Genomic DNA, 26,543 nt, shown 5'->3' on the forward strand with positions numbered 1-26,543 from the left:
AAATAAAAACCCAAAGTATCTGGGTTTCAATCTGAAAGTGAAACCAAGAGGAAGGGGTCGAGAGAGAGAAAGAGAGAGAGAAGAGGGTGGTTTAACCCTCTTATGAGACGTGCTTCGTGAAGCTCTGACACCAGGGTGAATCATTCGTCTCAAATCATTCGGAGTGTATCACTGCTAAGGTCACGTGATTTTATTAAACTGGGCTTCGTTACGCGTCATAGCTGTTTCGAAATTGTTTTCAATTTCAACGGTTCGTGAACCATTGTGTATCTGGTCTCTATGGGATCTCGTATCACTTTATAGATTCGTACACATTTAATGACGCATTTGATAAAGGGTCTGATTGACTTTCAAGTCAAGCTTTCATAAAACGAGCCCTACGGTTTACTAAGATATTATGCCTCGTGGTAGCTCGTGGATTGCCATTACCTGATTACACCTTTTGATAAAACCTTTGCGATTGGTTTGTAAAAGGTGTTTCGTTGATTTGAGTTTCCGCTACGCTTTCACGTGTTGGGCGAATGTGATGACCACTACACTACAGAAACCTAATGTTGAGAGGGATGTGCTTTTTAGAAGATGGCTCCTTCCCATAATCTGCCCTGCAAGCAGTGTGACAGTCTGTAAATTCCACAAACAACAGAACAGAGGTTATTCGGCATGGCAATCTGCCTACAGCTCCTTGGTACGATGGCCTTCACAAGGGTTATGTAGCGAATTGCAGCATTTATATTTAACATGCCTCCACTTGTTTCCACCCAGTTTTGAACTGAGGACCTGTCGCGTGTAAAGCGAACGTTATAACCACTACACTACGGAAACTTGATGTGGATGTCAGTCCCACCTCTTCTAGGGTACGCTTGTTCAAAAACGACTGAAACTATAGACTGCCCAGTGTTTTAAACATGTCAAAAAGCTGCTAATTTTGTTGGCAGACCAAACATTTTTTATTACTGTACAGGAAACCTCAACGGTTATTTGTTTTATTTTTGACAGAAAATGTGCCTGCATCCCTGCAAGTGTACTGACCTGATCAAGCGAAAACCACACACAGTTTCCGCCCAGTTTCGAACTGGGGACCTTTCGAGTGTGAGGCGAACGTGATAACCACTACACTACGGAAACACATCTTCAGGTTGCAGACATAAATCTTTAGGTGCACGCTTATTAAAAGGCATATAAAGGAAAGGAGCGCTGCTACTAGCGTGGCAAAAAGTTTAAATTTTCTGTCAGAATCCAACCACTGTTTCTGCTCGGTTTCGAACAGAGGACCTTTTGCGTGTTAGGCGAACGTGATGAACACTACACTACAGAAACCTATTGATGAGGTACATGTGCTTTTTAGAAGATGGCTCCTTCCCATAATCTACTCTGCAAGCAGTGTGACAGTCTGTGAATTCCACAAACAACAGAACAGAGGTCATTCGGCATGGCAGTCTGCCTACAGCTCCTGGGTACGATGGCCTTCACCTGTCTTAAAAGTAAGGGTTTTGTATCAAATTGCAGCATTTATATTTAACATGCCTCCACTTGTTTCCACCCAGTTTTGAACTGAAGACCTTTGCGTGTAAAGCGAACGTGATAACCACTGCACTACAGAAACTTGATTTGGACGTCAGTCCCACTGCTTCTAGCGTACGCTTGTTCAAAAGCGACTGAAACTATAGACTGCCCAGTGTTTTTAACATGGCAAAATGCTGCTAATTTTGTTGGCAGACCGAACATTTTATATTACTGTACAGGAAACCTCAATGGTCATTTGTTTTATTTTTGTCCTTTTCTAAAGAGATTAAACCACAAACATCCCTGCAAGTGTACTGACCTGCTCAACAGAAAATCGCATACGAAATTTTTGCAAAAACCACCCACAGTTTCCGCCCAGTTTCGAACTGGGGACCTTTCGCGTGTGAGGCGAACGTGATAACCACTTCACTACGGAAACACATCTTCAGGTTGCAGACATAAATCTTTAGGTGCACGCTTATTAAAAAGCATATAAAGCAGTGGTCTCAAACTCAATTCCTGGAGGGCCAGAGCTCTGCACAGTTTTGCTCCAACCCTAATCAAGCACACCTGATTCAGCTAATCAAGGTCTTCAGGATTGCTAGAAACTTCCTTGCAGGTGTGAGTTTGAGCTGGTTGGAGCTAAACTGTGCAGAGCTGTGGCCCTCCAGGAATTGAGTTTGAGACCACTGATATAAAGGAAATGAGCGCTTCACCCACCTAGTGTGGCAAACAGTTTACATTTTCTGTCAGAATCCAACCACTGTTTGTGCTCGGTTTCGAACCGAGGACCTTTCGCCCTTTAGGCCACCGGGTTAGGGAAGGGGACCCCCGCGCGTCGCCCCCTAGGTGATTTTTCGGGGACCGGCCGACGGCGCCGACGAAATCCGGCCCCCTCGCCCGCGATCCGGGCATCGGCCACAGGGGGGCGACTCGCCGACCGCCCTCAGTCGATTCGACACGCGCCGAACAGGTTGCGGGCGGGCGTCCACGGAGCGCACGCGCGTCCCCCTGACCGCCCTTTCGCGAAATTCCCTGACCGCACCCACCGACCACGGAGCGCCCGTCCGTCCCACCTGTGACCTGCGAACAGCCCCCTGGCCACGCCCACTGACACGAACAGCCTATTCGTCCCACCGACCGCCTGTGTGACCACGAACGGCCTTTTCGCCCACGGCCAACCTGGGTGACGGCCCCTGGCCCCGCCCACTGACACGAACAGCCTATTCGTCCCCCTAACCGCCTGTGTGACCACGAACGGCCTTTTCGCCCACGGCCAACCTAAGTGATGGCCCCTGGCCACGCCCACTGACACGAACAGCCTATTCATCCCCCTAACCGCCTGTGTGACCACGAACAGCCTATTCATCCCACTGACCACCTATGTGACCACGAACGGCCTATTCATCCCACCGACCGCCCAGTGACCACGGACAGCCTATTCGTCCCACTGACAGCCTATGTGACCACGAACGGCCCGTCCGTCCACGGCCAATCTAAGTGACGGCCCGTGGCCCCGCCCAGTGACTACGGACAGCCTATTCGTCCCACTGACAGCCTGTTTGACCACGAACGGCCCGTCTGTCCACGGCTAATCTAAGTGACGGCCCGTGTCCCTGCCCAGTGACCACGGACAGCCTATTCGTCCCACTGACAGCCTGTTTGACCACGAACGGCCCGTCTGTCCACGGCCAATCTAAGTGACGGCCCGTGGCCCCGCCCAGTGACCACGGACAGCCTATTCGTTCCACTGACAGCCTGTTTGACCACGAACGGCCCGTCTGTCCACGGCCAATTTAAGTGACGGCCCGTGGCCCCGCCCAGTGACCACGGACAGCCTATTCGTCCCACTGACCGCCTGTGTGGCCACGAATGGCCTATGTGTCCCATCAGAAGAACTACAGGTCGGCACAGGAAGGTGTCCTCAGACATCCTATTTGGACCCTGTAAAATAAGTTACAGGTGGGCAAAGTAAGGGCCCACCTGTAACTTATTTGACAGGGTCCAAATAGGCTGTCCGTGGTCAATGCATTAATAGGTCATATTTCATAATTACAGTGGTTTTATTAGGTGAAACCTACTGTACACCACACAGGGGCCACAATACAACACACTGATGTACATTAAAGCTATCAATTATGCATAATTAGCCTAAAAATGGACTGTCCACGAACAGCCTATTTGGACCCTGTCAAATAAGTTGCAGGTGGGCAAAGTAAGGAACCACCTGTAACTTATTTGACGGGGTCCAAATAGGCTGAGCGTGGTCAATGCATTAATAGGTCATATTTCATAATTACAGTGGTTTTATTAGGTGAAACCTAATGTACACCACACAGGGGCCACAATACTACACACTGATGTACATTAAAGCTATCAATTATGCATAATTAGCCTAAAAATGGACTGTCCACGAACAGCCTATTTGGACCCTGTCAAATAAGTTGCAGGTGGGCAAAGTAAGGGCCCACCTGTAACTTATTTGACGGGGTCCAAATAGGCTGTCCGTGGTCAATGCATTAATAGGTCATATTTCATAATTACAGTGGTTTTATTAGGTGAAACCTACTGTACACCACACTGGGGACACAATACAACACACTGATGTACATTAAAGCTATTAATTATGCATAATTAGCCTAAAAAATTACTGTGCACGAACAGCCTATTTGGACACTGTCAAATAAGTTACAGGTGGGCAAATTAAGGGCCCACTGTAGCCTAAAACTGGACTGTCCATGAACAGCCTATTTGGACCCTGTCAAATAAGTTACAGGTGGGCAAAGTAAGGGCCCACCTGTAACTTATTTGACGGGGTCCAAATAGGCTGTCCGTGGTCAATGCATTAATAGGTCATATTTCATAATTACAGTGGTTTTATTAGGTGAAACCTACTGTACACCACACTGGGGACACAATACAACACACTGATGTACATTAAAGCTATTAATTATGCATAATTAGCCTAAATATGGACTGTCCACAGACAGCCTATTTGGACCCTGTCAAATAAGTTACAGGTGGGCAAATTAAGGGCCCACTGTAGACTAAAAATGGACTGTCCACGAATAGCCTAATTGGACCCTGTCAAATAAGTTACAGGTGGGCAAATTAAGGGCCCACTGTAGCCTACAAATGGACTGTCCACAGACAGCCTATTTGGACCCTGTCAAATAAGTTACAGGTGGGCAAATTAAGGGCCCACTGTAGCCTAAAAATGGACGGTCCACAGACAGCCTATTTGGACCCTGTCAAATAAGTTACAAGTGGGCAAAGTATACCTGTAACTTATTTGACGGGGTCCAAATAGGCTGTACGTGGTCAATGCATTAATAGGTCATATTTCATAATTACAGTGGTTTTATTAGGTGAAACCTGCTGTACAACACACTGGGGACACAATACGACACACCTATGTACATTAAAGCTATTAATTATGCATAATTAGCCTAAATATGGACTGTCCACGAACAGCCTATTTGGACCCTGTCAAATAAGTTACAGGTGGGATCTTTTTTATATTTTGTTGTCATGATTGATAAAAATGCATAAAAATGATTAAATATCAATTTTAAGTTCATCTTTGGGCCCCCCTGAGCAATTAGCAGCCTTCAGAACCCCGAAATTCCACTGTCCACGAACAGCCTAAATTTTTGAATGGGATAAGTTGCAGGTGGGACGTCCAGATCTCAGCCTCTGGACACAATTTGGAGCTGAAACCTGAAACAGGGCCCACCTGTAACTTATTTGACGGGGTCCAAATAGGCTGTCCGTGGTCAATGCATTAATAGGTCATATCTCATAATTACAATGGTTTTATGTCGTCAAACCTACTGTAAACCACACTGGGGACACAATACAGCACACTGATGTACATTAAAGCTATTAATTATGCATAATTAGCCTAAATATGGACTGTCCATGAACAGCCTATTTGGACCCTGTCGAATAAGCTACAGGTGGGATGCTGTTTTTAACTTAGACATTTTCAGCGGATGAATCCCCGTAATGATTAGGCGATTTTATCACATGTGGTGAAGTCCCACCTGCAACTTATTTGACGGGGTCCAAATAGGCTGTCCGTGGTCAATGCATTAACAGGTCATATTCATAATTACAGTGGTTTTATGAGGTGAAACCTACTGTACACCACACAGGGGACACAATACAACACACTGATGTACATTAAAGCTAATAATTATGCATAATTAGCCTAAAAATGGACTGTCCACGGACAGCATTTAGGGCACCCGTCAAATAGGTTACAGATGGAATGCTGTTTTTAACTGTAACGAACTTAACGGGGTACTACGGACCCCAGTCTTTGCGGACCGTCTGAGGGGACCCTGAGGGGCCACAGATTTCAAATCGGAGCCATTCGGAGCTATTGGGACCGTTGCGTGGGGATGTCCACCAAACGCCTATGAAAATGAATGGGATAAGTTGCACGTGTCAGTGGCTCCCGCGCGGCCCCCGGGGGTCCGAGGGGCCCCAAACTCTACAAAAAGTTGCGTCACGTGGCCCTCTGCGACAGACAGAGCGGGCTAGGTGGAGACTTGCCAAGTTTATTTTTAGCTATTTTTTATGCACCTCTCTGTCTCCCATTGATCTCTATGGGAGCATGTGTCTACAAGGGTTAATTCAGCAGTTAGGATTAGACGGCCTACTTGTTCCAACTTATGTGCAACTTATTCCATGGGGCTGTTGGTGGCCAATTAGCGCGAAAAAAGGTCAGAGGGACGCGGAACTCTAGAACCCGTCCCCGGGGCCCGTGACGAGACCCACGTGTCGGTTTCGGGCCGATCGGGCGTTTCCTTCAAAGCGTTTGGCTGAAACACATACTTAGAACCGATCTAGAACCACCAAGCCCGTGATCTAGAACCGGGGGCCCCCGGACCACAGCCGTGCTGAATTTGGGGCCGCTGCGACCTTTCGACCCCTTTTGGCCCCTGTTTTTTTGACGTCCCACGTGCAACTTATTCCATGGGGCTGTTGGTGGCCAATTAGCGTGAAAAAAGTTCAGAGGGACGCGGAACTCTAGAACCCGTCCCAGGGGCCCGTAACGAGACGCATACGTCAGTTTCGGGCCGATCGGACCTTTCTGTCCACCCTTCACCGAGCACATGGTCCAATTAATGGCAGCCCTCTTGCACACACAGAAAGACATATGCTCAGTAGAACCAAAAGTGAGGAGATTTTTGAACAAAAAAATGATACACTTGGAACCGATCTAGAACCCTGCGATCCGGGATCTAGAACCGGGGGCCCCTCGACTACCAGGGCGGCGAATTTGGAGGCGGTGCGACCTTTCGACCCCTGTATTTCCGCCCTCCCACGTGCAACTTATTCAGTTTAAACTTCACAGTCGCTTCCAGGTCAAGGGGGTCTTTTTTCGGCCAAACGAGCAGTTTTGGGCACGGAACTCTAGAACCCGTCCCCGGGGCCCGTGAAGGGACGCATATGTCAGTTCCGGGCCGATCGGGCGTTTCCTTCGAACCGTTTTGCTGAAACACATACTTAGAACCCATCTAGAACCACCAAACTCGTGATCTAGACCCGGGGGCCCCCGGACTACCGCCGTGCCGAATTTGGGGCCGCTGCGACCTTTCGACCCCTTTTGGCCCCTGTTTATTTGACGTCCCACGTGCAACTTATTCCCTGGGGCTGTTGGTGGCCAATTAGCGCGAAAAAAGGTCAGAGGGACGCGGAACTCTACAACCCGTCCCAGGGGCCCGTGACGGGACGCATACGTCAGTTTCGGGCCGATCGGACCTTTCTGAAACACGTCCACCAAACACCTGTGGAAATGAATGGGATAAGTCACACGTGTCAGTGGCCCCTGTACGGCCCCCGGAGGTCCCACGGGCCCCAAACACTGCGTGCCGGGGCCCCTCGGGCCCCCGAACGACATAGCAGGTGGACGAGTCTCTAGAGCTCAGGGCTAATTTTTTCTCCACATTTGTTCAAGTTTCTCTTCAAATGCCACTTGCACTCATAGTCAGCTCATAGACTGGCATTCCCTCTTGAAGGGTCAAACTGAAAACACACTCGGAACCGATCTAGAACCACCAAACCCGGGATCTAGAACCGGGGGCCCCCGAACACCCACCGCGTCGAGTTTGGGGCCGCTGCGACCTTTCGACCCCTTTTGGCCCCTGTTTTTTTGACGTCCCACGTGCAACTTATTCCATGGGGCTGTTGGTGGCCAATTAGCGCGAAAAAAGGTCAGAGGGACGCGGAACTCTAGAACCCGTCCCAGGGGCCCGTGACGGGACGTACGTGTCAGTTTCGGGCCGATCGGACCTTTCTGTCCACCCTTCACCGAGCACATGGTCCAATTAATGGCAGCCCTCTTGCACACACAGAAAGAAATATGCTCAGTAGAACCAAAGCGAGGAGATTTTTGCACAAAAAAATTATACACTTGGAACCGATCTAGAACCCTGCGATCCGGGATCTAGAACCGGGGGCCCCTCGACTACCAGGGCGGCGAATTTGGAGGCGGTGCGACCTTTCGAGCCCTGTATTTCCGGCCGCCCACGTGCAACTTGTTCAGTTCAAACTTCACAGGCGCTTCCAGGTCAAGGGGGTGTTTTTTGGCCAAACGAGCAGCTTTGGACGCGGAACTCTAGAACCCGTCCCAGGGGCCCGTGACGGGACGCATACGTCAGTTTCGGGCCGATCGGGCGTTTCCTTCGAACCGTTTTGCTGAAACACATACTTGGAACCGATCTAGAACCACCAAACCCGTGATCTAGAATCGGACCACCGTCCACCAAGTACCTGTGAAATCGCATTGAATAAGTTGCACGTGTCACTGAACCTCGTTCGGCCCCTGGAGGTGCTAGGGGCCCGAAACTTCTTGGAAAGCTGCGTCACTCGGCCCCGGAAAGCACACAGAGAGGGGAACGTCTAGTCACACAAAAAAAATACTTGTTGCCCAATGTCCACAGAACACCTATGAAAATCAATGGGATAAGTTGTATGTGGGACGCTTTGCCGTTTGGCCCCCGGGGGCCCTGGCGGCCCCAAACTTAATCTGCCTACTGTCACTGGGGCCCAGAAAGACCCTGGGGGATGTAGAAAGCTGAACCATGTGTGGATCAGGCCGAACCACCGAAACGCACACTTGGGAACCACGTAGAACCTTGAAACTAAGGATCTCGCCCCGGGGCCCGCTGGGCTACCCTCACGCCAAATTTCGAGGCCCTGTGACTTTTCGGCTCAGAGTTAGAGACACAGTGAATTGAGACAAAAAACAGGTGGTTAGGGGTCAAAATAGGCACTTTGTGGTACTGAGGATGACTATGGTGAAGTTTAGGTGGTTAGGGGACCCCACAGGCACTTCGTGGCAATGGAGAAGAAAATAGGTGGTTAGGGGTCAAAATAGGCACTTCGTGGTACTGAGGAAGACTATGGTGAAGTTTAGGTGGTTAGGGGACCCCATAGGCACTTCGTGGCAATGAAGAAGAAAATAGGTGGTTAGGGGTCAAAATAGGCACTTCGTGGTACTGAGGAAGACTATGGAGAAGTTTAGGTGGTTAGGGGACCCCATAGGCACTTCGTGGCAATGAAGAAGAAAATAGGTGGTTAGGGGTCAAAATTGGCACTTCGTGGTACTGAGGAAGACTATGGTGAAGTTTAGGTGGTTAGGGGACCCCATAGGCACTTCGTGGCAATGAAGAAGAAAATAGGTGGTTAGGGGTCAAAATAGGCACTTTGTGGTACTGAGGAGGACTATGGTGAAGAGTAGGTAGTTGGTGTACCCCAAAAGCACTTGGTGGACTCCCACGTGGTGCAATGGCACCCCCAGAGGCGTCCACAGAGAGCCTATGGTAATATATGCTAATCTTGGCCTCTTTATATGCGATTTTGGAAAAGTGACACGGCACCACTGAATAAGCAGCTTGTGTCGTCCATTTCGAGCACGCGGACCTCGAAGTGTCGGTGCTGACAATGGCAACTTAAATGAATGGGGAAAAGCAAACGTGATAACCACTACACTACGGAAACTTGATTTGGACGGCACCCACCTAGTGTCATTCGGCATTGCAGTCTGCCTACAGCTCCTTGGTACGATGGCCTTCACCTGTCTCAAAAGTAAGGGTTTTGTAATATTTATATTTAAAATGCATCTACTTGTTTCCGCCCAGTTTTGAACTGAGCACCTTTCGGGTGTAAAGCGAACGTGATAACCACTACACTACGGAAACTTGTTTTGGACGTCAGTCCCACCTCTTCTAGGGTACGCTTGTTCAAAAGCGACTGAAACTATAAACTGCCCAGTGTTTTTAACATGGCAAAAAGCTGCTAATAGGCGGCGAGCTACATAGGCCTACCGTGCACCCCCCCCACCTCCCAACAAAACCATACTTTTCTGAAAGGTCTGGATGTGTAGAATATGAATCTGAATGTTAACATTGAAAATGTTGGGTTGCACTACCTGTTTTAGGCCTGTGAATAGGGAAACCCTAAAAAACGATTGTAAGCGATTTTAACACGTCGAGATTGTCCTAGTCAATCAGAACAGCTTTTAGGGGACCCAATACACACTCAAACTTAACATATGATGACTTAGGTCAAATATCTACCATGCTGCTTATTGGTAGGTGTCTAAAATGAACATAGGTAAGGCTTTATGTTGATATAATGAGCCCATTTCATGCATAGGCCACGACCTAGATTTGCCTATCATACACCCCAACCCCCTCCCCTGACAAAATCATGCTTTTCTGAAAGGTCTGGATGTGTAGAATATGAATCTGATTGTTAACATTGACATTTTTGGGATACACTACCTGTTTTAGCCCTGAATATGGAAACCCTAAAAAACGATTTTAAGCTATTTTAACACGTCGAATTTGGCCTAGTCAATCAGAACAGCTTTTAGGTTACCCAATACTCTTACTACACTACATTGATAGTTACTTTAAATAGTTGTTTTTAATTATTATTTTTTTAATATAGTTAAGGCCTTGTATGGATATAATCGATCAAGGTCCATTTCCATAGTATCAGTTAATATGCTAACGTGCTAACATTCCAACCCTCATTACCCTTTCCATCAAAGGTGTGTGGCTCACAAGTCATTTCATTGACAAATCAGAAACCTGTCTGGGTTGTTCATCCAATGACAAAATAAGATATTTGTTGAATTTTCATTAATAGTTTCCTCTGTGTCAGACAGGTATATAAAGACCGTCCTGAAAGACTGTTCTTACTCACACAGACAGATTCTCCAATTCTGCATCCTCTGCCTATACAGCAAGAAATTTGTTTCACTGAATTGCTCGATGTTTGATATTTTAGTTTACAATTTAATATAATTGACCCGTCTTACTACACTACATTGATGCTTACTTTAAATATTTGTTTTTAATTATTTTAAATGACATTTGATAGATTAATAGATATATACTTTATTCATCCCAAAGGGAAATTTTAGACGTCCAGTAGCTTATACATACACACACACACACACACACACACACACATATCTCATACACATAGATAATCTAGTCGGTTATGTAGTTGGTTTCTTCAACATAGCTGAACTGCTCAGTTATGTCTGAGTCAAGACATGAGTCAGTGGGCCAAGTGACTGCAGGTCCTTCAAGGCATAGGGGATGTCATGGGACAAAACCAAAGTCCAGATGCATTGTGCATGTCCCTGGTCTTGTATATGGACCACTCGTGCAATTATGGGCAAACGCAGATTCTGATGCAAGATTAGCCAGAATGAAAGAAATACGTGACAAGAGATTAGCTGAACCACTGGAATCTGCTCACAGAATGACTGTAACCTGTGAACTTATACCAGACACCCTTACAGAAGGTGATGGATATCACAGAGAATGCTACCAAAGATTCACCATGAATCTCAAAAGACTCGACCAGAAGCCTGAACTATTAGCAGCAAGTTCAAGGCAAAGTCAGAGGGCCTCAACTGGTGACAAGGTGCTCTTCACACCTGACTGTATATTCTGCAACTCAATTACACGGAAGAAGGTAAAAAATAAAGGGATATGGACGACTGAGGGGTTAAGAGAGTTTGAGTGTGATGGGTGGAGAACAGTCCTCAAAGTTGCAGAACAAAAATTTGATGAAAATTTGCTTCACAGAATTAGAGGAAAGGATCTATTTGCTACAGAAGCTAAATACCACAAATCCTGTAGAGTCCAATATACACAAAATTTAGAAAAATGGAGAAGTGCAAGCACAGAAAACAAGGCCAAACAAATCCAACTAGTAGAAGCTCACGGTGAGGCATTTGGTGCTGTATCTCGAGTAATTGACAAGGAAATCATCGGCAGCAACAAAATGATGAAATTGACTGATCTGACCAAAATCTACATAGCTCATCTGGAATGCACAAACTTCCCCAATCCCAAATTGCGTGGGGAAAAGCTCAAAGCTAAGCTAGAAACACATGGACAATACAAGGAAAAGGTGGCATTCTGCAAGCTAAACAAAAAAGGCCGTTTCTCGACATACATTGTGTACAGCTCACAAAGTGACATTACAAACCTAGTGCAGTGTGCATATGAACTTGGTTCCAAAGACATGATCCAGGAGACTGGCCATTATCTACATGAGGAGATTCTGGAAAGCTTTGCAAAAGCTGATGAGTTGAGATGGCCACCCTCTGCCCAGGATCTTGTAAGCATGAACATTGTAATTCCATCTAATTTGGAGACATTTCTGTGTCATGTGATATGTGGCAAACCAAAATCACAAAGCTCCAAAATGAACAGGCTTGTAAATTCAATAGGGCAAGACATATGTCGGTCCACAACAAATGGAGAATGGAAACTTCCAAAGCATATGCTTATATGCATGACACTTAGACACCTTTTCAGGTGTGAAAAATTAATTACCCTATTTAATCGATTGGGCCATTCAGAGAATTATACATTCTCCCTTGAACTGGAAACTGCACTTGCTGAGGCTGTGGCTGAGACATCCAGTCTTTTGTCTACACAAATCATTAGATCACCAGGAGCCCCTTCCATTTTCCACTCAGAATTTGATAATTTTGATCAGTTGCTCAACAACTTAACTGGAATGGATTCAATTCACACTGCACATGGCATTATGTTACAGGTCATAGAAGGCAAGCCGGAGAATCATGGCGGAGTCCGTATCGATATTCCATCCACTTCCAGGAAAACAAAACGACGTTCTTTTGAGCAGGGGTCAGCTGAAGCTCTTCCTGACTGCTATATTACACAACGGAAAAGTCCTCAAATAACCATACACCAAAGAGTAATTCCTGATGGTGAGAGGGCTCTTCAAGATGCTACCATGAAGCACTTTCTGTGGGTATTGATCCGTACAGCATGCAGCAAATCAGATCAACAATTTCCAGGATGGACAGGTTTCATCACAATGTCAGGATGAACCCCTGAAAGTCTGACAACTATTGATTATTACCCTGTTATTCCAAGCCCAATTACAGACTACAAGACAGTAAAAGAATGCCTTCGATATGCTGAGGAGGCAACAGCAGAAATCCAACAACAGTATGTTGTTACAACATTCGACTTGGGGGTATGCATGAAAGCATATCCCCTGATTTGGAATGATCAATCTAGGTATGATAAACACATAATATTGATTGGTACATTTCATCTGGCTTGCGCATATCTGAAGATGGTGGGCAAGAAAATGGATGGATCGGGTCTCTCTGATATCTTGTTGGAAGCTGGGCTGATTGCATTAGGTTCTCTTCAAGGTGTCCTTACTGGTAAACATTATGACAGATCACTACACTGTCATAAGACAGTATTGGAATGTCTTGAAAGACTTCTCCTATCACAATACCTCACAAGTATTGGAGAGAAAGAAGTATTCTCTCAATTACCAGAGGGATCAAAGGGGATACTAGATGAACTGCTGAAAGCTCCTTCTAAAGAAGCCTTAGATGCAACAAGGAATGATGTTCCACTGCAGAAGTACATCGAAGGATATCAACAGTTTCGAGAGAGTGTAAAAGCTGGACATCTAGGGAAGACAACACAGCTGTAGACATCTTACATGGACCACATCTGGTTGGTACTGTCTCTCATCCATGCAGTGAAACATAATGATTTTCTCCTTTATGCTCAGTGTTTGCACCTTATGGCAGACCTGTTTTTCAGCTTTGGAGGCCAGAATTATGCCAGATATCTCTCTTACTTCTCCATATTCATTGCGAACATTGAAGTGTCACATCCTGGAGCCACAGAGTTGTTGAAAAGAGGGGCTATTAGCGTTGCACGTTCCTTCATTCCAGGTAACCGCTGTGCCGTAGATAAAACTATGGAGGAGACCTTCATGCGACATGCTAAATCTCATGGGGGTGCTGGTGGAAATGCTTTTGGTGTGTCAGGAATTCTGACAAATTATGATGCCTACCAACGTTGGGTACGAACAACCCATGCTAGATCTCAGTATGTTAATGCAACCCTCAGTATGGCTGACATGCTGTCTGGAACAGCTGCAGAAACCAAGCATAATGAGCTTCGTCCAGCTGAGATGTTGAAGAGTGAAAAGTTGGTGAGAAAAACAATTGAGGCAGTGGAGAGCTTCCTTAACCATTTTGAGTTGGGAAGCACTGACAGCTTGTTTATTCTTTCTTCTGATGCTGCAGTATCTGCTGAGGTCCAAAGAGATGTTTTGAGAGCTGAACAAGCAGGCAAGGTTGCCAAGGATATTTTTATTGCGACACGCCTGGAAAAAGGTTGTGACTTCTTTGAGCCTATCAAGCGCCTTGGCCTCAAAACCTTCACGGACATGAACAAAAAGAGCAAAGTTACAACAACAACACACAAAGTAATACAGTATCAGCAGCAAGGGAACATTGCTTTCCAGTTGTTCATGAAGTCCCAACAGCAAGGTCTACAATTGGACATGAGGGAACTACTCACGTACACCTTGACTCCTGTGCCGTACAGTATAGGCACTGCTGATGGTTTCTTGTCCAAAACAGATAAGTCAAAGTCATTTGCTTACCTGGTAAAAGACATCAATGATGCTGCCCTACCATCCACAGATCAAACTCTTGTAATTATTGATGGAAATGCCTACTTTTACTTCTTGAAGGAGGTACCAGGCAGCTTCAAACAGATATGCAGTAAGGTGTTTGACATGATGCCAAAGACAGGCAATGTTGTGTTCAGCACAGATAGTTACTTCCCCAATTCTGTGAAAACAATGGAAAGACAGAGGAGGGGTTGTGGTCAAAAGCTTATCATAAAAGGTGAAAATACCAAAAGGCCAGCAGATTGGAAACAGTTCCTCGCCAATGATGAAAACAAGCAACAATTTATTGCACTACTCATCCGCCTTTGGAGTGAAGACTCATATGCCAGGAAGCTACATGGGAGACAAGTGATCATAACCTGTGAAGGAACAGCATATCTGCTAACGTCTGAAGATGGCAGCTCAACATGCAGAACAGAAGTCCTGAGCCTTAAGTCTACCCAAGAAGAGACAGATTCTAGAGTCATTCTCTACTGTGACTTTGCCAGAGACAAAAACTACAGCAATGTTGTCGTTAAGAGTCCTGATACTGACATATTTTTCATCTTGTTACACTATGCTCTGGCAATGTCAGACTTAAATATTATGTTTCACACTGGCACAGGAAACAAGAAAAGGCTCATTGATGTGAGTGAAATGTCTCGTAGTTACTCTCAGCAACATTTGACAGAACTAATGGCACTTCACGCCTTCAGTGGTTGTGATACCACTAGTGCATTCAAGGGGTTAGGCAAAGTCAGGCCATTGAAAACCCTCTCTAGGATGCCAAAGTTTGGAGAAACTCTTGCCAGGCTGGGAGACACATGGGATGTACCGAGGGATCTCTTTGATCTCCTCAATGAGTTCACCTGTGCTCTGTTTAGTAGACCACGAGTACGAAGTGTTGATGAGTTGCGTTTCTTGCGAATGAGTGAGCTGTGCTCCAAAGATGACAAGCATCTAGCCCACTCAAGAAATGTGGACCTGGCTACACTCCCCCCATGTGGGAGGAGTTTAGAGCAACACATCAGGAGGGTTAACTACCAGGTTGGAATATGGAAGGTGGCCCATATTGCCAACCCTGACATCCCTGATGCTTGCAATGGACACGGTTGGACACTGGTTGACCAAAAGATTGAGCCTCTGTGGTATGAGGGATGTGTTCTCCCACAGCAATTGGCAGATATCATTGAATCTGTGAGTGGCAGGGATGAGGAAGATGAATCAGATGATGATAGCGTAACAGATGAACAGTACTTATCTGATGATGACAACTCTGAGTCAGACCAGGATTGAAAAATAGTTTGAGTGTCATGTTACACCTGACATATGCATGAAATATACATGTATTTTATTGATTGGTAAAACATATTACCCTAATAGTAGGTCATTATACCTACTATTTGTTCAGTGTTTCTTTGGGAAAGGGAAGCTATGTATGCTGTAGTTCTCTTACAGCATGTGTGTGTGTGTGTGTGTGTGTGTGTGTGTGTGTGTGTGTGTGTGTGTGTGTGTGTGTGTGTGTGTGTGTGTGTGTGTGTGCGTGTGTGTGTGTGTGTGTGCATGATGTATATAGGTCTTGTGTGTTAATGTGTGTTCTTGTGCATTTGTGTGTGTGTGCGCATGCAGTATATAGTTATTTTCAATGCTGTATGTAGTTCTTGTATATAATTATTGTGCGTTTGTGTGTCTGTGTGCATGCTTGCATGCTGTATATAGTTCTTTTCCATGCTGATTTTAGCTTTTGTATATAGGCCTAGTTATTTTGTGTGTCTGTGTGCATGCTGTATATAGTTATTTTCCATGCTGATTGTAGTTTTTGTATATAGTTATTTTGTGTGTCTGTGTGCATGCTGTATATAGTTCTTTTGAATTTGTGTGTGTGTGCATGCTGTATATAGTTAATTTCAATGCTATATGTAGTTCTTGTATATAGTTATTGTGCGTTTGTGTGTCTGTGTGCATGCTGTATATAGTTCTTTTCCATGCTGTATGTAGTTATTGTATATAGTTATTGTGTGTGTCTGTGTGCATGCTGTATACAGTTCTTGTGAATTTGTGTGTGTGTGTGCATGCTGTATATAGTTATTTTCCATGCTGTATGTAGTTCTAGTATATAGTTATTGTGCGTTTGTGTGTCTGGGTGCATGCTTGCATGCTGTATATAGTTCTTTTCCATGCTGTTTGTAGTTTTTGTATATAGTTAGTGTGTGTCTGTGTGCATGGGAAATCCGGAAATTACAAAGGTAAACAACAGCACGACACACGTAGATGGTGCACGTGTCAGCAACGTCTTTGTTATTAAACATTGTGAAGTGCTGTTCCAATCCCATCTATACCTATCTGAGCTCATGTGGTCTCACACACTCACTCACTTAGCACCTGAGATCAATTAAGTCTGTGAGTCTTTAGTCCTTAGTCCTCAGGGCTCACTTTGGGATTGGCCCTTCGTGTGTGTGTGCATGCTGTATATAGGAAATGGGCTCATTAAATCAACATAAGGCCTTAACTATATTAATTTTAGTCACTTACCAGGAAGCAGTATAGGGTGCCCTTTGACCTAAGTCATCATATGTTAAGCTTGAGTGTGTAATGGGTCACCTAAAAGCAGTTCTGATTGACTAGGCCAATTTCGACTTGTTAAAATCGCTTAAAATCGTTTTTTAGGGTTTCCCTATTCACAGGCCTAAAACAGGTAGTGCAACCCAAAATTTTCAATGTTAACATTCAGATTCATATTCTACACATCCAGACCTTTCAGAAAAGTATGGTTTTGTTGGGAGGTGGGGGGGGGTGCACGGTAGGCCTATGTAGCTCGCCGCCTATAATTTTGTTGGCAGACCGAACATTTTATATTACTGTACAGGAAACTTCAATGGTTATTTGTTTTATTTTTGTCCTTTTCTAAGAGATTAAACAACAAACATCCCTGCAAGTGTACTGACCTGCTCAACAGAAAATCGCATACGAAATTTTTGCAAAAATCACCCACAGTTTCCACCCAGTTTCGAACTGGGGACTTATCGCGTGTGAGGCGAACGTGATAACCACTACACTACAAACACGTCTTCAGGTTGCAGACATTAATCTTTAGGTGCACGCTTATTAAAAAGCATATAAAGGAAATGAGTGCTGCACCCACCTAGCGTGGCAAAGAGTTAAAGTCTTCTGTCAGAATCCAACCACTGTTTCTGCTCGGTTTCGAACCGAGGACCTTTCGCGTGTTAGGCGAATGTGATGACCACTACACTACAGATACCTATTGATGAGGTGCATGTGCTTTTTAGAAGATGGCTCCTTCCCATAATCTGCTCTGCAAGCAGTGTGACAGTCTGTGAATTCCACAAACAACAGAACAGAGGTCATTCGGCACCCACCTAGTGTCATTCGGCATGGCAGTCTGCCTACAGCTCCTTGGTACGATGGCCTTCACCTGTCTCAAAAGTAAGGGTTTTGTAGCGAATTGCAGCATTTATATTTAAAACGCATCCACTTGTTTCCGCCCAGTTTTGAACTGAGGACCTTTCGCGTGTAAAGCAAACGTGATAACCACTACACTTCCGAAACTTGATTTGGACGTCAGTCCCACCGCTTCTGGGGTACGCTTGTTCAAAAGCGACTGAAACTATAGACTGCCCAGTGTTTTAAAAATGGCAAAAAGCTGCTAATTTTGTTTGCAGACCAAACATTTTTTATTACTGTACAGGAAACCTCAACGGTCATTTGTTTTATTTTTGTCCTTTTCTAAAGAGATTAAACCACAAACATCCCTGCAAGTGTACTGACCTGCTCAACAGAAAATCGCATACGAAATTTTTGCAAAAACCACCCACTGTTTCCACCCAGTTTCGAACTTGGGACCTTTTCGCGTGTGAGGCGAACGTGATAACCTCTGCACTACGGAAACACGTCTTCAGGTGGCAGACATAAATCTTTAGGTGCACGCTTGTTAACCCTCTGGGGTCCAAAGTGTTTTTTGGGGTTCTGGAGGTGTTCTGACATGCTCTAACATTTGAGCTTTTTTCAGTTATTTATAAACATGTTAATGGCAAAGGTGTAAATTCACTCTATATAGCACAAACAGGGCTACCATAATATGTTAGCAAGATGTATGTACATGTTTGTATTTTTGAGAGAATATTGTTTGTGCATGGTTATTGAAAAAACTAAAACTTAAAGTCTCTGAAATAAGGCCACAAAACACATACTAAATATGTGTCCACAAGACTTTTGACTAATTGATGTTCTCGCCTAGGATTTTTGCTTCAAAATGATCTGAAAATCATCCTTCCAAATCATTCACATAAAACAATACATTGATTTAAATTTAGTAAAACACTTTTTGTTTGGAAAGGCAATATGCGAAATGGGCGTGACTCATGTATAATGGTCTGATTCACACCTGTGAAGACAAAAGACCTGCTTAATGAGCCTGCATAATGAGCTTTCCACAGGTGTGTCACTGAGCCACAAGAAAGAATACAAGGACACAAGAAAAGAAATGTGTATATATACTACAAAATTGGTTCACAGTTGGAAACATCTATAAAAAAATAGTATTTTTCCACTTGTATTTTTGCTTGCAAATTGTATAATATCCAAGGTGAACATTTCTAGTAATTGTGTAGTTAATTCTCATACTGTATTTTCAGAAAGTTTTGAATATGTATCCTCTCCCCAAATTTGTCACTAATAAAACACAATACAAATAATTTGAAGAGAAGGCTTATATTGACCTTTTAAGATTTTGTTTACATCTACCTTGTAAATATATTATTTGCTATTTTATTAAAAAGGTTACAATTACAGCAACAATTAAAATAACAATATTTCAAGTGTAATATTTCTTTGTAAAAACTAAAGTGTACATTTTATCATACATATTTCAAATTTAAGGATTCATTAGTTTGAATAAAGCCTACATTGGAACAAACACTATAATAGCATCCTAGTTGATGACTTTATTTTTGACAAAACAAACATAGCCTAATATATTTAACATTTGAGCAGAAATTGGTGAACAAAAGCTTATTCAATGTGGCAGTAGTCTATAGTTTAGGCTACAGTAAACAGTTAATAATCTATTTAAAACTAGTCAACAAAATGTTGTCTTTCATATTTCTTCTGTAACATAGGCATATTGTTTGTTGTTTTTATGATAGCCTATATTAGGGCATATAAATATTAATTTGCAGTTTAATACGTTGCTAATACAAAGACATTTTAACGTTATTTCAACCTATTTCAGTCGATTTTCACTCATCTCAGTATAGCAATAGGGTTTGGTAAAAACTGTTCAGTTCATTCATTCACACACGCGATTCATATTTAAACAGTCTTTTTGCAGTTTACATACACTATGATATCGCGATTAGAACAATAATAAAAAAAAACTTACTTCTCAGATGGATATTTCATATTTCTTTGTAAAAACTAAATCATACATTTTATCATACATATTTCAAAGTTAAGGATTCATTAGTTTGAATAAAGCCTACATTGGAACAAACACTATAATAGCATCCTACTTGATGACTTTATTTTTGACAAAACAAACATAGCCTAATATATAACATTTGAGCAGAAATTGGTGAACAAAAGCTTATTCAATGTGGCAGTAGCATATTTTACATTAAACAGTTAATAATCTATCAAAAACTAGTCAACAAAATGTTGTCTTTCATATTTCGTCTGTAACATAGGCATATCGTTTGTTGTTTTTATGAGCCTATATTAGGGCATAAATTTTAATTTGCAGTTTAATACGTTGCTAATACAAAGACATTTTAACGTTATTTCAACATATTTCAGTCGATTTTCACTCATCTCAGTATAGCAATAGGGTTTGGTAAAAACTGTTCAGTTCATTCATTCACACACAGACGCGATTCATATTTAAACAGTCTTTTTGCGGTTTACATACACTATGATATCGCGATTAGAACAATAATAATAAAGAACTTACTTATCAGATGGATCCGTTGCTCCTCGGAATGAAAAAAAAACAGCACATGTTCTGAGGTAAATGTCCCAGGATTACTCCTCACACAGCCTCGCAAGAAGAAATAGTAGGCTACATTAATCTGATGATTACATTTGTTGTGTTATCGCGTTTATGAGGGGCGTTGACACTTTGCATGTGCTGCTTCAGATCATTTGCGTTTGAATACCGCGCGCTCTCCGTGGGCGTGTCAGATTAGCAGAATAATGAGCTAAGAGAACGATAATGAGATCGGCTGACACCTCTCTCTTTTTTAATAGATTACATAAACAGAGAATATTTATTTTAGTTTTGAATTAGATATTTTAAAAGTACAAACTTAAATGATTATAAAGATATATTGCTCGTGCTTGTGTGAATAGTATTCGCTGAGCTTTGTTTAAGTTTAGAGACGTGCACCAGAAAAAAATTTAACGGAGACAGAGAGGCAGAAAGCACACCCTGTTTATTTTCTTCATTTTACAAAAGCACACGGTTTTGATGTTAATGTGAGTGTACACAAAAAAAGAAGACCCTCTATAGTTTATAATCATGTATTGATTTTATTTATATGACGTAAAATGACGGAGTATTTTAAGTCTATGTTGCTGCTATGTGGAAAAAAAACGACCCAAGAGAGTTAAAAAGCGTATAAAGGAAATGAGCGCTACACTCACCTAGCGTGGCAAACAGTATAAATTTTCTGTCAGACCCCAACCACTGTTTCTGCTCGGTTTCAAACCGAGGACCTTTCGCGAGTTAGGCAAATGTGATGGCCACTACACTACAGAAACCTATTGATGAGATGGATGTGCTTTTTAGAAGATGGCTCCTTCCCATAATCTGCCCTGCAAGCAGTGTGACAGTCTGTAAATTCCACAAACAACAGAACAGAGGTCATTCGGCATGGCAGTCTGCCTACAGCTCCTTGGTACGATGGCCTTCACCTGTCTTAAAAGTAAGGGTTTTGTATCGAATTGCAGCATTTATTTTTAACATGCCTCCACTTGTTTCAGCCCAGTTTTGAACTGAAGACCTTTGCGTGTAAAGCGAACGTGATATCATGGCATGTGCTTTTTAGAAGATGGCTCCTTCCCATAATCTGCTCTGCAAGCAGTGTGACAGTCTGTGAATTCCACAAACAACAGAACAGAGGTCATTCGGCATGGCAGTCTGCCTACAGCTCCTTGGTACGATGGCCTTCACCTGTCTTAAAAGTAAGGGTTTTGTAGCGAATTGCAGCATTTATATTTAACATGCCTCCACTTGTTTCCACCCAATTTTGAACTGAGGACCTTTCGCGTGTAAAGCGAACGTGATAACCACTACACTACGGAAACTTGGTTTGGATCTCATTCCCGCCTCTTCTAGCGTACGCTTGTTCAAAAGCGACTGAAACTATAGACTGCCCAGTGTTTTTAACATGGCAAAAAGCTGCTAATTTTGTTGGCAGACCGAACATTTTATATTACTGTACAGGAAACCTCAATGTTCATTTGTTTTATTTTTGTCCTTTTCTAAAGAGATTAAACAACAAACATCCCTTCAAGTGTACTGACCTGCTCAACAGAAAATCGCATACGAAATATTTGCAAAAATCACCCACAGTTTCCGCCCAGTTTCGAACTGGGGACTTTTCGCGTGTGAGGCGAACGTGATAACCACTACATAACAAACACGTCTTCAGGTTGCAGACATAAATCTTTAGGTGCACGCTTATTAAAAAGCATATAAAGGAAATAAGCGCTGCACCCACCAAGCGTGCCAAAGAGTTTACATTTTCTGTCAGAATCCAACCACTGTTTCTGCTCGGTTTCGAACCGAGGACCTTTCGCATGTTAGAAGAATGTGATGACCACTACACTACAGAAACCTGTTGTTGAGAGGGATGTGCTTTTTAGAAGATGGCTCCTTCCCATAATCTGCCCTGCAAGCAGTGTGAAAGTCTGTAAATTCCACAAACAACAGAACAGAGGTCATTCGGCACCCACCTAGTGTCATTCGGCATGGCAGTCTGCCTACAGCTCCTTGATACGATGGCCTTCACCTGTCTTAAAAGTAAGGGTTTTATAACGAATTGCAGCATTTATATTTAACATGCCTCCACTTGTTTCCACCCAATTTTTAACTGAGGACCTTTCGCGTGTAAAGCGAACGTGATAACCACTACACTACGGAAACTTGATTTGGACGGCACCCACCTAGTGTCTTTCGGCATGGCAGTCTGCCTACAGCTCCTTGGTACGATGGCCTTCACCTGTCTCAAAAGTAAGGGTTTTGTAGCATTTATATTTAAAATGCATCCACTTGTTTCCGCCCAGTTTTGAACTGAGGACCTTTTGCGTGTAAAGCAAATTGATAACCACTACACTACGGAAACTTGATTTGGACGGCACCCACCTAGTGTCATTCGGCATGGCAGTCTGCCTACAGCTCCTTGGTACGATGGCCTTCACCTGTCTTAAAAGTAAGGGTTTTGTAGCGAATTGCAGCATTTATATTTAACATGCCTCCACTTGTTTCCACCCAATTTTGAACTGAGGACCTTTCGCGTGTAAAGCGAACGTGATTACCACTACACTACGGAAAATTGGTTTGGATCTCATTCCCACCTCTTCTAGCGTACGCTTGTTCAAAAGCGACTGAAACTATAGACTGCCCAGTGTTTTTAACATGGCAAAAAGCTGCTAATTTTGTTGGCAGACCGAACATTTTATATTACTGTACAGGAAACCTCAATGGTCATTTGTTTTATTTTTGTCCTTTTCTAAAGAGATTAAACAACAAACATCCCTGCAAGTGTACTGACCTGCTCAACAGAAAATCGCATACGAAATTTTTGCAAAAATCACCCACAGTTTCCGCCCAGTTATGAACTGGGGACTTTTCGTGTGTGAGGCGAACGTGATAACTACTACACTACAAACACGTCTTCAGGTTGCAGACATAAATCTTTAGGTGCACGCTTATTAAAAAGCATATAAAGGAAATGAGCGCTGCACCCACCTAGCGTGCCAAAGAGTTTACATTTTCTGTCAGAATCCAACCACTGTTTCTGCTCGGTTTCGAACCGAAGACCTTTCGCGTGTTAGGCGAATGTGATGACCACTAAACTACAGAAACCTATTTGTGCTTTTTAGAAGATGGCTCGTTCCCATAATCTGCCCTGCAAGCAGTGTGACAGTCTGTAAATTCCACAAACAACAGAACAGAGGTCATTCGGCACCCACCTAGTGTCATTCGGCATGGCAGTCTGCCTACAGCTCCTTGTTACGATGGCCTTCACCTGTCTTAAAAGTAAGGGTTTTGAAGTGAATTGCAGCATTTATATTTAACATGCCTCCACTTGTTTCCACCCAATTTTGAACTGAGGACCTTTCGCTTGCAGTTTGCAGACATAAATCTTTAGGTGCACGCTTATTAAAAAGCATATAATGGAAATGAGCGCTGCACCCACCCAGTGTGGCAAACAGTTTAAATTTTCTGTCAGAATCCAACCACTGTTTCTACTCGGTTTCGAACCGAGGACCTTTCGCGTGTTAGGCGAACGTGATGACCACTACACTACAAAACCTATTGATGCGGTGCATATGCTTTTTAGAAGATGGCTCCTTCCCATAATCTGCTCTGCAAGCAGTGTGACAGTCTGTAAATTCCACAAACAACAGAACAGAGGTCATTCTGCATGGCAGTCTGCCTACAGCTCCTTGGTACGATGGCCTTCACCTGTCTCAAAAGTAAGGGTTTTGTAGCATTTATATTTAAAATGCATCCACTTGTTTAAGCCCAGTTTTGAACTGAGGACCTTTTGCGTGTAAAGCAAACGTGATAACCACTACACTACGGAAACTTGATTTGGACGGCACCCACCTAGTGTCATTCGGCATGGCAGTCTGCCTACAGCTCCTTGGTACGATGGCCTTCACCTGTCTTAAAAGTAAGGGTTTTGAAGTGAATTGCAGCATTTATATTTAACATGCCTCCACTTGTTTCCACCCAATTTTGAACTGAGGACCTTTCGCTTGCAGTTTGCAGACATAAATCTTTAGGTGCACGCTTATTAAAAAGCATATAATGGAAATGAGCGCTGCGCCCACCTAGTGTGGCAAACAGTTTAAATTTTCTGTCAGAATCCAACCACTGTTTCTACTCGGTTTCGAACCGAGGACCTTTCGCGTGTTAGGCGAACGTGATGACCACTACACTACAAAACCTATTGATGCGGTGCATATGCTTTTTAGAAGATGGCTCCTTCCCATAATCTGCTCTGCAAGGAGTGTGACAGTCTGTAAATTCCACAAACAACAGAACAGAGGTCATTCTGCATGGCAGTCTGCCTACAGCTCCTTGGTACGATGGCCTTCACCTGTCTCAAAAGTAAGGGTTTTGTAGCATTTATATTTAAAATGCATCCACTTGTTTAAGCCCAGTTTTGAACTGAGGACCTTTTGCGTGTAAAGCAAACGTGATAACCACTACACTACGGAAACTTGATTTGGACGGCACCCACCTAGTGTCATTCGGCATGGCAGTCTGCCTACAGCTCCTTGATAAAGGAAAGGAGCACTGCTACCACCTAGCGTGGCAAAAAGTTTAAATTTTCTGTCAAAATCCAACCACTGTTTCTGCTCGGTTTCGAACAGAGGACCTTTTGCGTGTTAGGCGAACGTGATGAACACTACACTACAGAAACCTATTGATGAGGTACATGTGCTTTTTAGAAGATGGCTCCTTCCCATAATCTACTCTGCAAGCAGTGTGACAGTCTGTGAATTCCACAAACAACAGAACAGAGGTCATTCGGCATGGCAGTCTGCCTACAGCTCCTGGGTACGATGGCCTTCACCTGTCTTAAATGTAAGGGTTTTGTATCGAATTGCAGCATTTATATTTAACATGCCTCCACTTGTTTCCGTCCAGTTTTGAACTGAAGACCTTTGCGTGTAAAGCGAACGTGATATCATGGCATGTGCTTTTTAGAAGATGGCTCCTTCCCATAATCTACTCTGCAAGCAGTGTGACAGTCTGTGAATTCCACAAACAACAGAACAGAGGTCATTAAACCACAAACATCCCTGCAAGTGTACTGACCTGCTCAACAGAAAATCGCATACGAAATTTTTGCAAAAAACACCCACAGTTTCCGCCCAGTTTCAAACTGGGGACCTTTCGCGTGTGAGGCAAACGTGATAACCACTACACTATGGAAACAAGTCTTCAGGTTGCAGACATAAATCTTTAGGTGCACCGTTATTAAAAAGCATATAAAGGAAATGAGCGCTGCACCCACCTAGTGTGGCAAACAGTTAAAATTTTCTGTCAGAATCCAACCACTGTTTCTGCTCGGTTTCGAACCGAGGACCTTTCGCGTGTTAGGCGAACGTGATGACCACTACACTACAGAAACCTATTGATGAGGTGCATGTGATTTTTAGAAGATGGCTCCTTCCCATAATCTGCTCTGCAAGCAGTGTGACAGTCTGTGAATTCCACAAACAACAGAACAGAGGTCATTCGGCATTGCAGTCTGCCTACAGCTCCTTGGTACGATGGCCTTCACCTGTCTCAAAAGTAAGGGTTTTGTAGCGAATTGCAGCATTTATATTTAACATGCCTCCACTTGTTTCCGCCCAGTTTTGAACTGAGCACCTTTCGCGTGTAAAGCGAACGTGATAACCACTACACTACGGAAAATTGATTTGGATGTCAGTCCCACCTCTTCTAGTGTACGCTTGTTCAAAAGCGACTGAAACTATAGACTGCCCAGTGTTTTTAACATGGCAAAAAGCTGCTAATTTTGTTGGCAGACCGAACATTTTATATTACTGTACAGGAAACCTCAATGGTCATTTTTTTTATTTTTGTCCTTTTCTAAAGAGATTAAACCACAAACATCCCTGCAAGTGTACTGACCTGCTCAACAGAAAATCGCATACGAAAGTTTTGCAAAAATCACCCACAGTTTCCGCCCAGTTTCGAACTGGGGCCCTTTCGCGTGTGAGGCGAACGTGATAACCACTACACTACGGAAACAAGTCTTCAGGTTTGCAGACATAAA

At 43.6% G+C, this 26,543-nt stretch overlaps 6 non-coding genes across 6 annotated transcripts; all 6 read right to left on the reverse strand.

Moving 5' to 3' along the window:
• Window positions 1-1,052: 1,052 nt before the first annotated feature.
• Window positions 1,053-1,125, reverse strand: trnav-cac (transfer RNA valine (anticodon CAC)). The gene has a single exon. It is a non-coding gene; the product is annotated as a tRNA-Val (tRNA).
• Window positions 1,126-1,869: 744 nt separating this feature from the next.
• On the reverse strand, window positions 1,870-1,942 carry trnav-cac (transfer RNA valine (anticodon CAC)). The gene has a single exon. It is a non-coding gene; the product is annotated as a tRNA-Val (tRNA).
• Window positions 1,943-17,691: 15,749 nt separating this feature from the next.
• Window positions 17,692-17,764, reverse strand: trnav-aac (transfer RNA valine (anticodon AAC)). The gene has a single exon. It is a non-coding gene; the product is annotated as a tRNA-Val (tRNA).
• A 3,988-nt stretch (window positions 17,765-21,752) lies between these two features.
• Window positions 21,753-21,825, reverse strand: trnav-uac (transfer RNA valine (anticodon UAC)). Its single transcript has one exon. It is a non-coding gene; the product is annotated as a tRNA-Val (tRNA).
• Window positions 21,826-25,819: 3,994 nt separating this feature from the next.
• On the reverse strand, window positions 25,820-25,892 carry trnav-aac (transfer RNA valine (anticodon AAC)). The gene has a single exon. It is a non-coding gene; the product is annotated as a tRNA-Val (tRNA).
• Window positions 25,893-26,445: 553 nt separating this feature from the next.
• trnav-cac (transfer RNA valine (anticodon CAC)) lies at window positions 26,446-26,518 on the reverse strand. Its single transcript has one exon. It is a non-coding gene; the product is annotated as a tRNA-Val (tRNA).
• Window positions 26,519-26,543: the final 25 nt, after the last annotated feature.

Source organism: Siphateles boraxobius, unplaced genomic scaffold (genome assembly GCF_051911475.1).
Source record: "Siphateles boraxobius isolate OS27281-9 unplaced genomic scaffold, OSU_SipBor_1 23, whole genome shotgun sequence".
Lineage (NCBI taxonomy): Eukaryota > Metazoa > Chordata > Actinopteri > Cypriniformes > Leuciscidae > Siphateles > Siphateles boraxobius.